Source organism: Agelaius phoeniceus, chromosome 10, assembly GCF_051311805.1.
Source record: "Agelaius phoeniceus isolate bAgePho1 chromosome 10, bAgePho1.hap1, whole genome shotgun sequence".
Taxonomy (NCBI): domain Eukaryota; kingdom Metazoa; phylum Chordata; class Aves; order Passeriformes; family Icteridae; genus Agelaius; species Agelaius phoeniceus.
The window spans coordinates 14,182,408-14,195,567 of NC_135274.1; the positions used below are offsets into that span (position 1 = coordinate 14,182,408).

General features: G+C 41.0%; 1 long non-coding RNA gene across 1 annotated transcript in view; it reads left to right on the top strand.

Annotated features, from left to right (window-relative positions):
* LOC143694883 (uncharacterized) overlaps positions 1-13,160 on the top strand; it is a 65,162-nt gene continuing 52,002 nt past the window's right edge. The window contains exon 1 of the long non-coding RNA XR_013183627.1: positions 1-387. This is a non-coding gene — a long non-coding RNA (uncharacterized LOC143694883). The remainder of the gene's footprint in view (positions 388-13,160) is intronic.

The following is a 13,160-nucleotide window of genomic DNA, read 5'->3' on the forward strand; positions in this document are numbered from 1 at the left end:
CTTGCAAAGCGTCTGTAAATTTACCTTAAACCTGCTTTTTTTCCTAGCCAATGGTGTCAGGGGCCGGCTAGCCTGTCCCTCCGGAGCATTAACCCTTGTCGCTAGCTGGAGTGAGTGAGAAGCTGAGGTTTGGCCCTGAGGAGCCGTGTGTGTAGATCTGGCACAGCTTTGCTCCCTTAACTCCTGGATCTTTGTTTTGGTGGCGACCAGGGAGAGCAGGGAGCGCTGTGCTCGCATTTCCCTCTGGCTTTTACACACGCACACACACACACACACACACACACACAAATCCCCTTTTCCAACTTTCTGCTTTTTGCGCTTCCCTTCCAGTTTTTTCACTTCTCAGACCTACTGGCAGCATTTGCCGAGATCTAGATCCCCGTCGTGGTAAGTGATGCTTTTCTCCATTGCAAAACTCGCTCAGCTCTCAGCTAGCTGTCCCAGGGATGGGTGTAGAAGTTGTATTTGTTTGGAGCAGAATTGCCCAACCCCAGTGGTTTCACGTCAAGCCGCACAGAGTAAAACTATTGTCGTGTATTAACTCTGAATGGGAGCAAACAGACCAAATAATCACTGCTGGCTCCGACAGTAGCACGGCACTAATGTAATTCTTTTTAAGTTTGAAAAGCAACTTTTCTTTTTCTTTTTCTTTTTTTTTTGGTTGTTATGGGGAAAACGAGCCTGTGTTTTCGGTCGGAACTTATATATTTACATTACACACCAGATCATAACAAACTATACAAAGAATGCAGCTGCCATATGTGCTTTGTGAACATACAATTATGATTGGGGGTTCAAACATTCAACTTAAGTATTGCAGGCACACTGATACCACTCTGCAAGGTTCGTGCAGTACCTGAAAACTCACTCCATCTTTTGGAGAAGGGCTAGACAGACGTTGCATTTTTAAAACCTCTCTCTTTATTATTATTTTTTTTTTAATAAATCAACTTCAGTAAATGCCTCCTGGACGTTTATTTTTAATGTACAGTCTGCAGCTCTGACTGGATCAAATTCACGATTATTCAGATGAGGTTGGATTTGAATAACTTGCTGGTTTGTCTCCCCCGCCCTCCCCCATCACACACCCCCCTCCTCTTTTTTCTCTCTCTCTCTTTTTTTTTTTTTTTGTTTGTTTGTTTGTTTTAAAATTAAGAAAACGAAGAGAACCGCAGAGTCCAGCTGACCTTTTGCTGACATAATGTAGCAGGAGACCGGTCGCAAATGAGGCCTGGATAAATTAGACGCTCTAATTCTCCGGGTAAAGCGATACTCAGCGCCCGGCTCGGGGCGCAAGGAGCCGGGCTAGGGCTGCCCCGGGCTCGGGAGTCCCGGGCCGGCGGCAGGAGCCCGGTGCCAGCGGAGAGGCGCGGGGAGCCGCGGGCACCGCCAAGTTCAGGGCTCGTCCCCTGCGCGCCGCGGAGCCAGGAGCCCGGTGCCGCCGCTGATGGCTCCCTACGCGGCTCCGCCATCCGCAGCCGCGCAGAGGCCGCGGGTGCGCTCTAGTGTGGAAGGGTGGCGGCCGGGCCCGCTCGCTCGGCGCTGCCGCCGCCCCGCTCCGCGCCCGCGGGCTCCGCCCGGCCCCGCCGCTGCCCTGCGAGGCCCGGGGCGCGCAGCGGCCGCTCCGCCGGCGCGGGCAGCGATCCGCGGGGGCCGGGCGCGCAGGCGGCCGCGGTGCCAGCCCCCGCCCGCGCTGATGAGCTCGTCAGGGTTTATCTCCTTGAGTTGTGCAGGACGGTACTGACGTGACAAGGCACGGGCAAACTCTGGAGAGGGATTAATCTCCAGAAGTTGCTGTCACAAAAAGGAAAAAAAAAAAAAAGGCTGAAAGAAGAGAAGGAATCAGGGTTTCGTATTTTAGGCGATCATTTGTTGAGCATCTGCCGGCTCTGCTGCTCTGCTCAGGCTGGCTGGCCAGGGGATCCCTGTTTTAGAGGCAGCGGAGCGTTCTTGTGGCGCAGACCGATGTCCTTTCCCCGCGGGAAGAGGTGAGCGCCGCTGCCGCGCTGCAGCGGGCGGCAGGGGCAGGGGCACGGCAAGGGGCCGGTCCTGAGCTCCTCGGGCAAAACTTCCAGCTCAAGCGGGACCGAGCTCTTCCCTCCTCTCTAATGAGTCGCCTCTGCTAATAAATGGTGACTCTACTCAGGCTCCTCAGCGGGTTGCAGCTGAGTCCGATACAATTTTATCCTATATTCCAAGAGGTGTTTTAATAAAACTATTATAACGTTGGCATTTTATTAGGAGCCTATTGTTTCCAAATTAATCCTTGATCTATGAAAATGTCTATCCTACCAAACTGGATTCACCTCTGTGCACCCCTTTCTTCATCTACATGCATTTTACTACTAAGAACCTAGCTCTACATTTCCCTGAATCATCAGACCATTAATTTGCTAGGGAGCTAGCTGTTTCACACAGATGGATATGATTCGGAATAAACTCAGAAGAAATGCAAAAACATGTACTTTTCTGTCATATTACTCCTCCCCCCCTCCTTTTTTTTTTTTCCCTTTCCTCTTTAGTCGGTTTGTTTTGAGCAACGCCTTCAGAAACTTCATTATCTAAAAGGCAGACCTAGAGGGCAGGGACTTTGGGAATAGTTCCCTTTTATTCTGAAACTGTCCAAACTCAGAGCAGGGTTGAACATGTCCTCAAATCTGCACCTTCCAGGAAGAAATGAATGATGTGCCAGACACTTCACTTCTAGTCAAAAAAAATATAAACCAAATGCTCTGAGGTTCAGAATTCTTTCTCAGGCCTATTTTCTGTGTGTATTTTACAGTCTGAATGTAAAATGGTCCCCTCAGAAGTTGATAAAAAACTCATGTAGATGTTATAGTATATCTTTTGCTCTGTTTTATTTCAAGTAGATTTTACTAACAATTCATATGAAAAGAAAATGGACAGCCAACCTGAGAGGATACCTTTGCAGGGTGCAGGCCAAGCAAGCTCAAACAACTCACATTAGACACTAAGTTGGACTAGGTGTAATATTTCTGAAAAAAAATCCCCCTTCCTCCTTCTTCCCTTCCTTTCTTCCCCCCTGCTACCCCCCATGCAAATAGATATATTTTTACACTTAAAATATCACCCTCCTTTGACTTTCTTGAATGGTGAAAGTTTACACCCAGGGCAGCATGAAGCACTCTAACAGACAGTGGTTTGCATGGAATTTTAGGTTTCAAGGTATTGCACATAAAAAAAAAAATCCCAACAGAGCAAGTGTAGTTTGTGCCTGACATCTAAAAGAGTTATAATCTAGGAAACACCCTGAAAATGTTCATCTGCTAGGTAACACATGTGCTGAATAGAAATGTATTTCCACTAGCTTTGCACTACAAATCAAGAAACATCGTTAATATGTATGATTGAAAAATCAAGAATTTGTAAATACAATGCCAGCATACAGCACTTGAGGTATTTTTTTCCTATTTATAAAAAGTAAGTGTTTAATTATTCAGGTTCAGATTTTCCTTATTGTATCTTTATGCTTTATTGGCATGTTAGGTTTAGGAAGTGGGGTTATAATACAGGCAGTTACAAATCTAATGTGAGTATCTATGTTTGAACCAAAATAATTATCTTTTACATAGGTGAGTGAAGCAGGTTATACATGCTTACAGCAATTTTTGTGTCAGCCACATTTTTTGATCCATTTAGATTTTGTTATTTATTTTTATTTACCATTTCTGCTTGATGCAGGACTTTCACTGAGATGAATATCCCTCATATGTGCATTTATAATTGTCTTGTTAGTTTGTTTGAAATACTCAGGATATTTTTTTAAAACTGAAATGAAAATACTTTTAACGCTCTATTAGTTTTCTCTTGTGATATTTGTTGGAGTTGTCTCGCCTTTGGGTGTGTTTGGTCAATATAAAATGTGGTTCATACTTCCACAGACATTTTTAAGCAGACAGCAAATTGTTGAATGTTCCTATAAGGAGCAATGGACAAAGGCTACCAGGAAGGGTGACTATGTTAAACTGGCAAAACATGAGGGCTGAAATAAGGGACTGAACCAAACCACACTGAATCAATGGGAGACTCCGTTGAGGTGGAGCAGGCTCGGTGTAATTCACTGTACAGGTACGGCACCTCTCATCTGTTTCCAGCTATGGTTTGGTTCAGAGTGTGTTGTTTACAGGTAACATTCTAGATTAAAATTATTTACAGGTAACGCTCTGGATTAAAATTTATTGATTTATGTCTGGCATAAAAAAGTCTGTGTTTGGATGCAAGTGCAGATAAGAAACCTGGACTGGTATCGCAGAGCTGATGGAAATGACATGCAAATCACCTTATCCAAGCAAAGGTTGATTTTAGGATATTTCTTAAAATATTGTTCTTTTAGACAAACGTGTTTTTGTAGGAATGCAGTAACTATAGAAAAGATTTGGCCAGGTCCTTTCTAGTACTTTTTTTTCCAGCCACATGACTAAAAGTTGAAAATTGCCCAGATTACCATAGCTATATTCTTCTTTGCCAACGAGGGACCCCTCCTCTCTCCCACTGCTCTCTCAGCCTTAGCATGGTCCTGCAAATATAACATAATAATTAATTCACTGCTAATATTGGAACTTGACTGTGAAAAAGCTGTTTTCTGCTAGGAGAATTCAATGCAGTAAACACTGCTACAGCAAATGGAGTGTTTCTGTTGGGACATGCTATAAATGGTGTTCAGTCGGTTCCCACTGGAGCCATAAGTTTAGGATCAGATCCTGCTTAATATCATATTTCTCCTTCTCATGATACTTATTGACTGTAGCAAAAAGCACAGCTATTTAAAAAACCCTGCCCCTTAAAAAATATATGGACTTTCTTATCTAGAAAATCTCGGTAATCTTGGTATCAAGGAATTTTTAATTTTCTGCACACATTTCCAAAGGACTTAGAGACCCCTTTAGAAACTTGGCCTCATACTTAGATACTCTCTCCTTTTTAGTTCTATTGTGTACTGAAGAATAGCTCATTTAATTAAAAAATCCTAACAGCATGAAATTGTGGAGTGTTGTCAGTAGTTGCAGAGAAAGGGCCAAATTCTTGTTTTCTTATTCTGGCAAAATTTGTGCTATGTTCTTTATGAAGCTTGGATATATACTTCAAGACCCCACCAGTAATAAAGAAAATTGTTTTACTCTTGCTTAAGCATTTTCCTGTTGGTTGATGGTTGTAATCAGAAAACTGCATGCTCCTAGTTTTTTTTGTCATAAACGAGGAAGTGTTAAAATGAAATCCTAAATGTTTCAAAAAGCTGTAAACAACTCACTTCTGATATGAATCTGTGCAGGAACAATCTGTCCATCCTCTTCCAAGAAGGACTTTGAGTTAAATTATAAGATAAGTTCTGCAGCCTTTTAACTTTTGCCCAGCCAAAGCTGTCATTAGTTAAAATATTATTTCTACCTGTAAAAGTAAAATGAAAGGGCTTTACAATCTAGATCTGTTTATACTCTGTAGGTTGAGAAAAAACCCAAAGTTTCCCCTCTGCCATGCCCAAATAAACAATGACCCTATTTTCAAGTTCTGCTCAATAAGTGTGTTAAATGCAGAAAGTATTTTGAGTAAATGTCATGCAGCTGTTTGGTCACTTGCAATTCCTGTGGTGTCGTGTCTGCCTGTGTTCTGTGTACTGTTATGGATACTGAAAGTGGACCCTGCTATTTCTGATACATCTTGTCAGATTTTCTATACGTCTACAAGTTTTGCTCCAAGTAGATGAAAATAACGAAACATTATAAATATTAGATGGTCTTGCTCCAGCCTGTGATGCTGCAAATCTCTGGAGATTTACAAAGAGACAGTGACAACACGAATGCAATTACACACGATACCACTTTATGAGCTAATTCTATAAAGCAGCATCTCAGCTGTGCACTGACAATAATTTTTCACGGCGACTTTTGGAATGTCCCATGGAACCTTTTAATAGATTAATTATATGCTCATCCCAAAATAAATTTGCACGTGGCTACAATTAAACAAAAGGCCTGCCACTGCTTCAGGAGTTTTTCCTGAGAAGGAGCTCAGGACAGAACCAGTTGTTTCAGGGCTCAAACGGGAAAGCTGCAATGCTGTGATAATCTGCCAGGACGCTCTGCTCTGGCCGTGCACCACCACCGTAGGTGCCCCTGGGAAGCCTTTGCACCATCCACTGCTCTCTAAAGATTCTAGGCTGTTGAAAGAGCAATATTTCTTCTCTTTTGCTTCAACAGGTGACTTTGAAATGACCTATGAATTCTTCCACTTTTGTCAAGCTGAGATCAATAGCTAGCATCGTTCTAGGAAAATACATGTAGGTATTTTCTCAAGGCATGCTAATTTAAAAAATAAGATCTGGAAAAACACTTGTAGTGTTAGAGGATTCAAAGACTAGTCAGAAAAAAACAACTTTGGAATTGTTATAGCAGCTGCTATAATCTATTATGTAAATCATCTGGGAATTAAACCAAAATATTTTGCGAGATGGTTTTTGTCGAATAATAAATATGCTATCATTTAGACTTAATGTTTTCCTAGAGGTGTTATTGTTATGTGATGAAAGTGAAACCTCAGAGTACTCCTTATTTTGACTGATGAGGATTTAATATTTATTTATAGCCGTGCCAATGATAACACCCATATATCTGTTCAGGAGAACATATGTTTCTCAAAATTGGGTGTTGGAATTAACACTGTTGATCCATACCAAGTTATATTTGTCTTCTAGGTGTCACCTACATATTCTCATCAAATTTAATCAGAGACAATAAAAGATAAAATATGTGAAAAGAAACCCCAAAAGGCATAAGTGCCTTTGGCCACATTATTACTTATTTTAATGTTCATTTATACCACTGTAAGCCTCTCTGTAGAAACTCGATGGTTACTTTTCATTGCCTGGGTGTTGTAAACTGGCTTTTATAAGAACAAGAATCAGAGCCTTTAATTCATTTTACCCTTCTGTAGAGGGGTGCTGTTGGGACATGTCAGATCATCAGCCTGTTGACTAAAGTACAGTATGATTTCACTAATGACTTGGATGCATACTGCAGATTACCACATTTTGCAAATTAGTGAGTAATCAAACACCATAAAAATCAAGGATACTGCATAATGAAATATACTTTATTCATTTACTTTTACAACCATATATTAGTTTTAATTATTTGTGTTAGAATTCACTGGATGCTGGAACATGGAGCTGTAGAATGTGTTTCCTCTAAAAACTGTATTTGAATATCCAAAGCCCCTGTTGTAGCACTCTGATATACAATATTTTGTGAGAAGATGGGTGAGCACCTCTTCCTTGAGTGGGGAACCTTGTTTCAGGGATAATCCCTAAGAAGGCCCTGAGTTCTCAGGGCCAGCCTGATCCATCCTGGTGAAGATGCTGGGAAGGACTGGCTGTCACCTTGGGAAGGTCACTGCAGCTGGGCTTGTTGCTGTCCTCTTCTGGCTTTCAAAGAGCTGAGGAAGAGAGAGAAACTCATGTTGGGCAGGCTAGAGCAGAAGCCTGACTTGGAGTGTCTTTGGCCACTCACTGGAAGAAACCTCTCTCTTCTGCTCCTTTATTCCACTCCTTCCTCTTCCTTTCCTGCTCCACACATCAGGCCCAGACCATGAAGAACCCCAAATTGTATGTTTCAATTTGGTGTATGTTTCAATTTATGGTGTAATATCTAGTGATGGATCAGGGAGTGGAAACTTCTCAATTAGGAGCCTGTAGCCTTCAAGGAGGATTTTTTCCTGGGCTCCCCCTCGAGATCTTCACCTCCAGCACCAGCAGCTGCCTGCTGCCCACCTGGGCGGAAACCATTCCTTTCATATCTGTAGGATGAACTTCTGTTTCTCCTGAGCTACTTTGGGCCTCTGGCATGGAGAAAAACATCCCCTCAGGGTCCTAATTTATTGCCATTCCTTTAAGAAAAGTACTGATTTTTAAAAGTGTCAAAGTAAATATTTTGTGCATGTATAAAACCTATCTGCAACGTGCGTCGCTGGTTTTGTTTTTTTCTCTGTACATTTAATTTTCTCTTCCATATACTAGCTTGTCATCTGGCAGTTCCATAAACTCTCTGTTGTTAAAACAATTTCTCTTTTTTCCTTATATTTTAAGTTTGATCCATGAATGGCCTGTCAAGAGTTTTGTATTATTGTAAGCTGAAGTTTGGATGGTAGCAGCGACAGGCCACTAACCATAATTGTGTTGTTGTTACCACTGTAACAAATTTGTGTCATTTAGCTATTTTGAAGCTTGGGAAGTACATAAAGACAAATGTAGTACTGATGAATATTTATTATACTGCTGTGGGATCTTAGGTTTAACCATGTTTCCCTCAATTCTGCAAAAATTCAGCGGAGTGGATTATATCAGAAAATGGGGGAGAAGTGTGAAAAACCTTGATGCAAAAATTATTTATGACTGTGGAAAATACTTAATTATATACTTTTAGTAAGAACGGTGTTAGGGATAGTCTTCTTGCAAAGACTGGGGTAGGAGACATGCACTTGGCCTGACCTGAAGTGAGTACAGCAGTGTTGGACAGGCACTGTGTGAAGTACACAGATTTTTCTCATTTGACAGTATTCAACTGAATGCAGCTTTATGCCCCAAATATCTGTGTTTCTTGGTGACCTTATTAGAGAAAGGAAAGTTTTAGCCCCCTCATAGTCTCAGCAGGAGCAAGCCTTTTCCTGTATCACAGTCAGGGCAAAGGAAGGTTGTGTTCTCCACTGCTTCTGAGGTGGTGGGGTATTATTAACCTACTTGAGGCATGATTTTAATGTGTATAAAACATGCTAAAAATTTCAACTTATTGGCAGGACATTGAATTTTTTCTTTTTTCTTTTTTTTCAGATGAAAAATGAATATAGGCAATAGAAAATTGATAGGCATGAGTCATAATATTTCCCCTCTTTACTTCAAGGAATAACCTTTTTGAAATAGTCACGATCTAGAAATAATTTTTTTTACTCCTGTTGATAATATAGTGTGCATTGGAGACTTGACATAATGAATTATATTTTAGCTAATTATAGTCTTCTTAGAAGCATAGCAGCCACTATTTATCACATATGGAGGACCTCTGTGAGAATGGATCTCGATTTTTTTATTTTCAGTTTAGTGAGAACTGCAGTTATCTAACAACCAGTGAGTCACTGCTAATGGCTGAATAAGAACCTTAAAGAAATTGTAAAGCATTGCAACACAAAGGGCACTCTTTCCATGTGCTGAGTCTGACTGTCCATCAGTGTAGCTGGGACAAACCACACTGGTCAGCATCAACGCCCTCAAGTCAAGAATGACTAAAGCTGAACAATTTTTGAGGTTTAAGTAGAGGCTAAACAGACCCTAGATGATCTTATGACTCCTGCAAACAGACACCTGAATTTCATCCATTCCAACCTAGCTCATGGTTTTGTGCTCTTTCCCTTGGCCAGTGAGTGTGTGTGAAATATGACCATCTCTGAATAAGAAAACCTCAGACATTTACATGAGAACATCTCTCAAGGTCATAAACTATGTGTGCTAAAGACAAAAGGATATTAATTTGACCATAATTTGTGTGAGGGCTTTCAACAAGGCACTGGAGTGCATATTTTTAAGACTTTTTTTCTCTAGTAATTTAATTTCTCAGGAAATGCTGCCATTAATATTTTATTTTGAGCACTGGGGCGCTAATGGTATTATCCATGTTTCTCTTTACTCCTGACAGTACACTCAACACCAAACACTTGTTCCAGTAACATATTTATCCTCTGGTACACATAAAGTCTTCTTTTTCTTTCTATCTCTTTTTTTTCTCCCCAGTGACCATCACTTATAAACAGCACCAATGTTTAGAAAGGCTGGAAAAATAACGAGATGGGGTTCGTATGAAAAACTGTGATTTTTCCAAGTGAAATTAGAAACAGGGTCTCTTTAACATGGAAATTTGATTTCTGTACAATTTGAGGACTCATTTCTGTGACTGTCACATATGTAAAATTTCCAGTGAAGTCAAAGAGGCCTTTGAATACAAAGAAACAGCACAATCAAGCTCTGAATATATATATGTATTCCATATGCTTTTCTCTCTCCCCCAGTGATGTACATGTTATAATAATTTCATCCAGATAAAACTGTCATCATTTTAATTTTTACAGTCTTTAAGCTGTTTAAAAAATAAAATTAATAAAAACAATTTCTGAGAAGAAGAACTCCTCTTTGTGAGAGCATTTAATTAGCATCTCTATTTTTTATTTTAATTTGAAAGGGGAAATATTGCATTGTCAGGACATCCTTGAATGATATCCTAGATATTTTGTTTGTTTGGAATGGCTTGAAATCACACAACTTTACTGAATTATAACCAGATAAATATATCTATGCCTGAGGGCAGGAAGTCCTGGCAGTTGAGATGTGGGGAACACGCAGTTTGTCCATACCAGATTCTTCTGTTCCCTTTTACCAATAAATCTAGTAGAAAGCTTTGTTTTCACTCTCTGCATGATAAATAAAGTCCCTGGCTATGGTGCCATATTAGTGTTTGGTACTTATGCTTGTAATTCCACTTATTCTCATGGAGAGATGAGACCTCTGTGAACCAAACCTCATCAGGTCAGGTTTTGTTTGGGTTACTGCCTATTCTGAAGCAGGGAAAATATCACATATTGCAAATCTTCTGGGATTGATGAATCACACCTTGGCTTCGCAAGGTCATCTGCAACAGTTATTCGAGCTGCCAGACCACCCACCTCAATTTTTGATTTTCCACAGTGTCCACTTTTATCTTCTTTTACCCATTTTTAAATTCCCCTCCCCCTCCCTGATCTCACTTGTAAAAATCAGTTGAGAGAAGACTGTAAAAAGTCCTTTGCATGTTCATACAACTCTGTTTGGTCGAACCCTTTTGTAAACAATTTTTCTTGCATGACAGAGCATGTGCTGTGTGGCAGACATTTTTATGAGGTAGCCCAGGACAGGGCTAATCACATCACCCTGTCTCAGGTTTTGACCTTATCACTGTTGTGCACTGAGCCTAAAAATTGGACACTGGCAACCACATTGGGGGAAAATAAATGGGAAATGACATTTTAGTTAAAAAGAATAAGTAGATTTTATTTTATTGAAACAAAAGGTCATAGGACTTTTATTTATTGTTCTTGCGTGAGTGTAATTAAATAGCTGCCATGTTGCCACGTCTAATGATTAAAAAAAAAAAAGGGACAATTTCACTTACCAGGACCCAATTCATGGTTCTGCAGCTGTTTTACATTCAGGCCTTTAATGAAGCCAGTGGAAACTCTACCTGGAAAGCAATAAGAGAATAATATTCTTATGTGAAACATCATTTATAACATCTGTAATAAAGCAGGCTAAATCATACCTCTGCCATTTGAAATCATAAATAGTATGTTAGCTTTTAAAAGCAGCCTTTGTCCTTTTGAAATCTTTTGATGTCAGGCTGCTTTAAGAAAAGCCTAAGTAGATCTCTTCTGTACAGTGGTTTGATTAAGAAAAAAATCATTACAGTGCCTTCAGTACATCTCTAATGAAAAGTAGTATATAAATGTGAGCCTGGTAATTCATTATCAGAATCAGAAACAGAAGAATTTGTTGTTACAACCATTATTGTTTCCACAAGAAACAATAAAATAAGCTATTCTAAATTGATTACTGGCATATTTTTTAATATACGGATATGTATGTGCATGCATGCAGATTGGTGACATAATCTTTAATAACCTGTGTTTAAGAATGTAATTTTTCACTGACGCACTAAACCTCTTATTCACAGATATATTGGCACCTTTTACAGTGATAGCCTGACTGCACAAAATCAGAGACAAACTCTGGCAGTACTATCAAGAATATTTCTTAAAACAAAGTAGAAATAGGTCCTTCAAATTCAGAAAAAACAGTGTGCATTTCTGCAAATTGGAAAATAACAGTTACTTGCAAAATGCCAGGCTGCAGAGAGGGATGTGGTTTGGAGGGCAAATTTGCTGCAGCTTCCAGTATAAAACCATCTAAGCAATGCCAGAAAGCCAGACCTGAGCCACATGTGTGTGACCTGCACTGCCTGGGCAACCTGCACACCATGGCCAGTGCTCGGGCAGCTCTTCTGAGGGGCTGAGGAAAGAAACTCAGGGTCAGAAGAAATGGTGCTTCAGAAACGGTGTTTCCCGAGTAAACTGACTCCAGTGAAAAATTCTCAGCCTTTTCACTCCTGAGTTTTTTTCATAGCTCTCATCTCTGGCACAGAGCTCGGGCACAGAGCTCCCCACAGCCAGCTCGCCCCGAGCCCTTCCTGTGTCCCCAGGGTCACCCCCGTGTCTCCTGCCCACCCCTGCTCCTGCAGAAGCCCAGAGACCCTGCTGGGCGGGGGCTGCTCTGGGGAGCTCTGGATGAAGGCAGAGGCTGCTCCTGGTGGGGAGAAAGGAGCAGACAAAGCTCGTCCCAGCAGCTGCCAATCAATCAAACTGAGCTCCGAGCAGCGGCCGGCCCCGGAACCCTCGACCATCACTTACACTAACAGAGTTATCTCTCCCTGATGTTGCCTCAGAGAAGCAGGTCCCAGATGTTACCTGCTTAATAATTTTCCCATTTCCCAAGGACAAAGCTCCCTGCAGCTCCTGCACTGAGGGCCGGGTGGACACCTGTGGTGGGTCCTCAGAGCTTCGCTTGGCCCCGACAGCTGACAGAGCACATTGAGGTGGCTCCTCCAAGAAGGACAATTGCATTAAGGCTTGATCTTATTTTTATTTTTTCAATTCTTTATTAGGTGAAATAAAATAGAAGAAGCACAGTGCTCTAAAGCAAATATAAATGTAATTTTGCTGCCCTTCTTTTTGTAGATGCCAGTTGCCAAAAGGCAGAGATAAATCATTTGGTTGGAATTTGTATCCCATGAGACATGAAGATTTCAGAAGTTTGAGACAGAGTCTGCTCTTGTCTGCTGTGTGCATGTACCATGCACAGGGCAGTGATATCAGGATGCACGTCCCCCACAACTTTGGGACAATGCTAATGTTTTCTCTTTGCCTTCAGTTTACTGTGCCCAAGGAACTGATGACCTCTAGAGCCTAATTTTCATATCATACTTTTGGCACGGATATTAAACACACTGTAATTGACCTCTTCTGATTTATAACAGAGTAAGTGGACTCAGATTCATTCTGAAGTGGACAAGCTT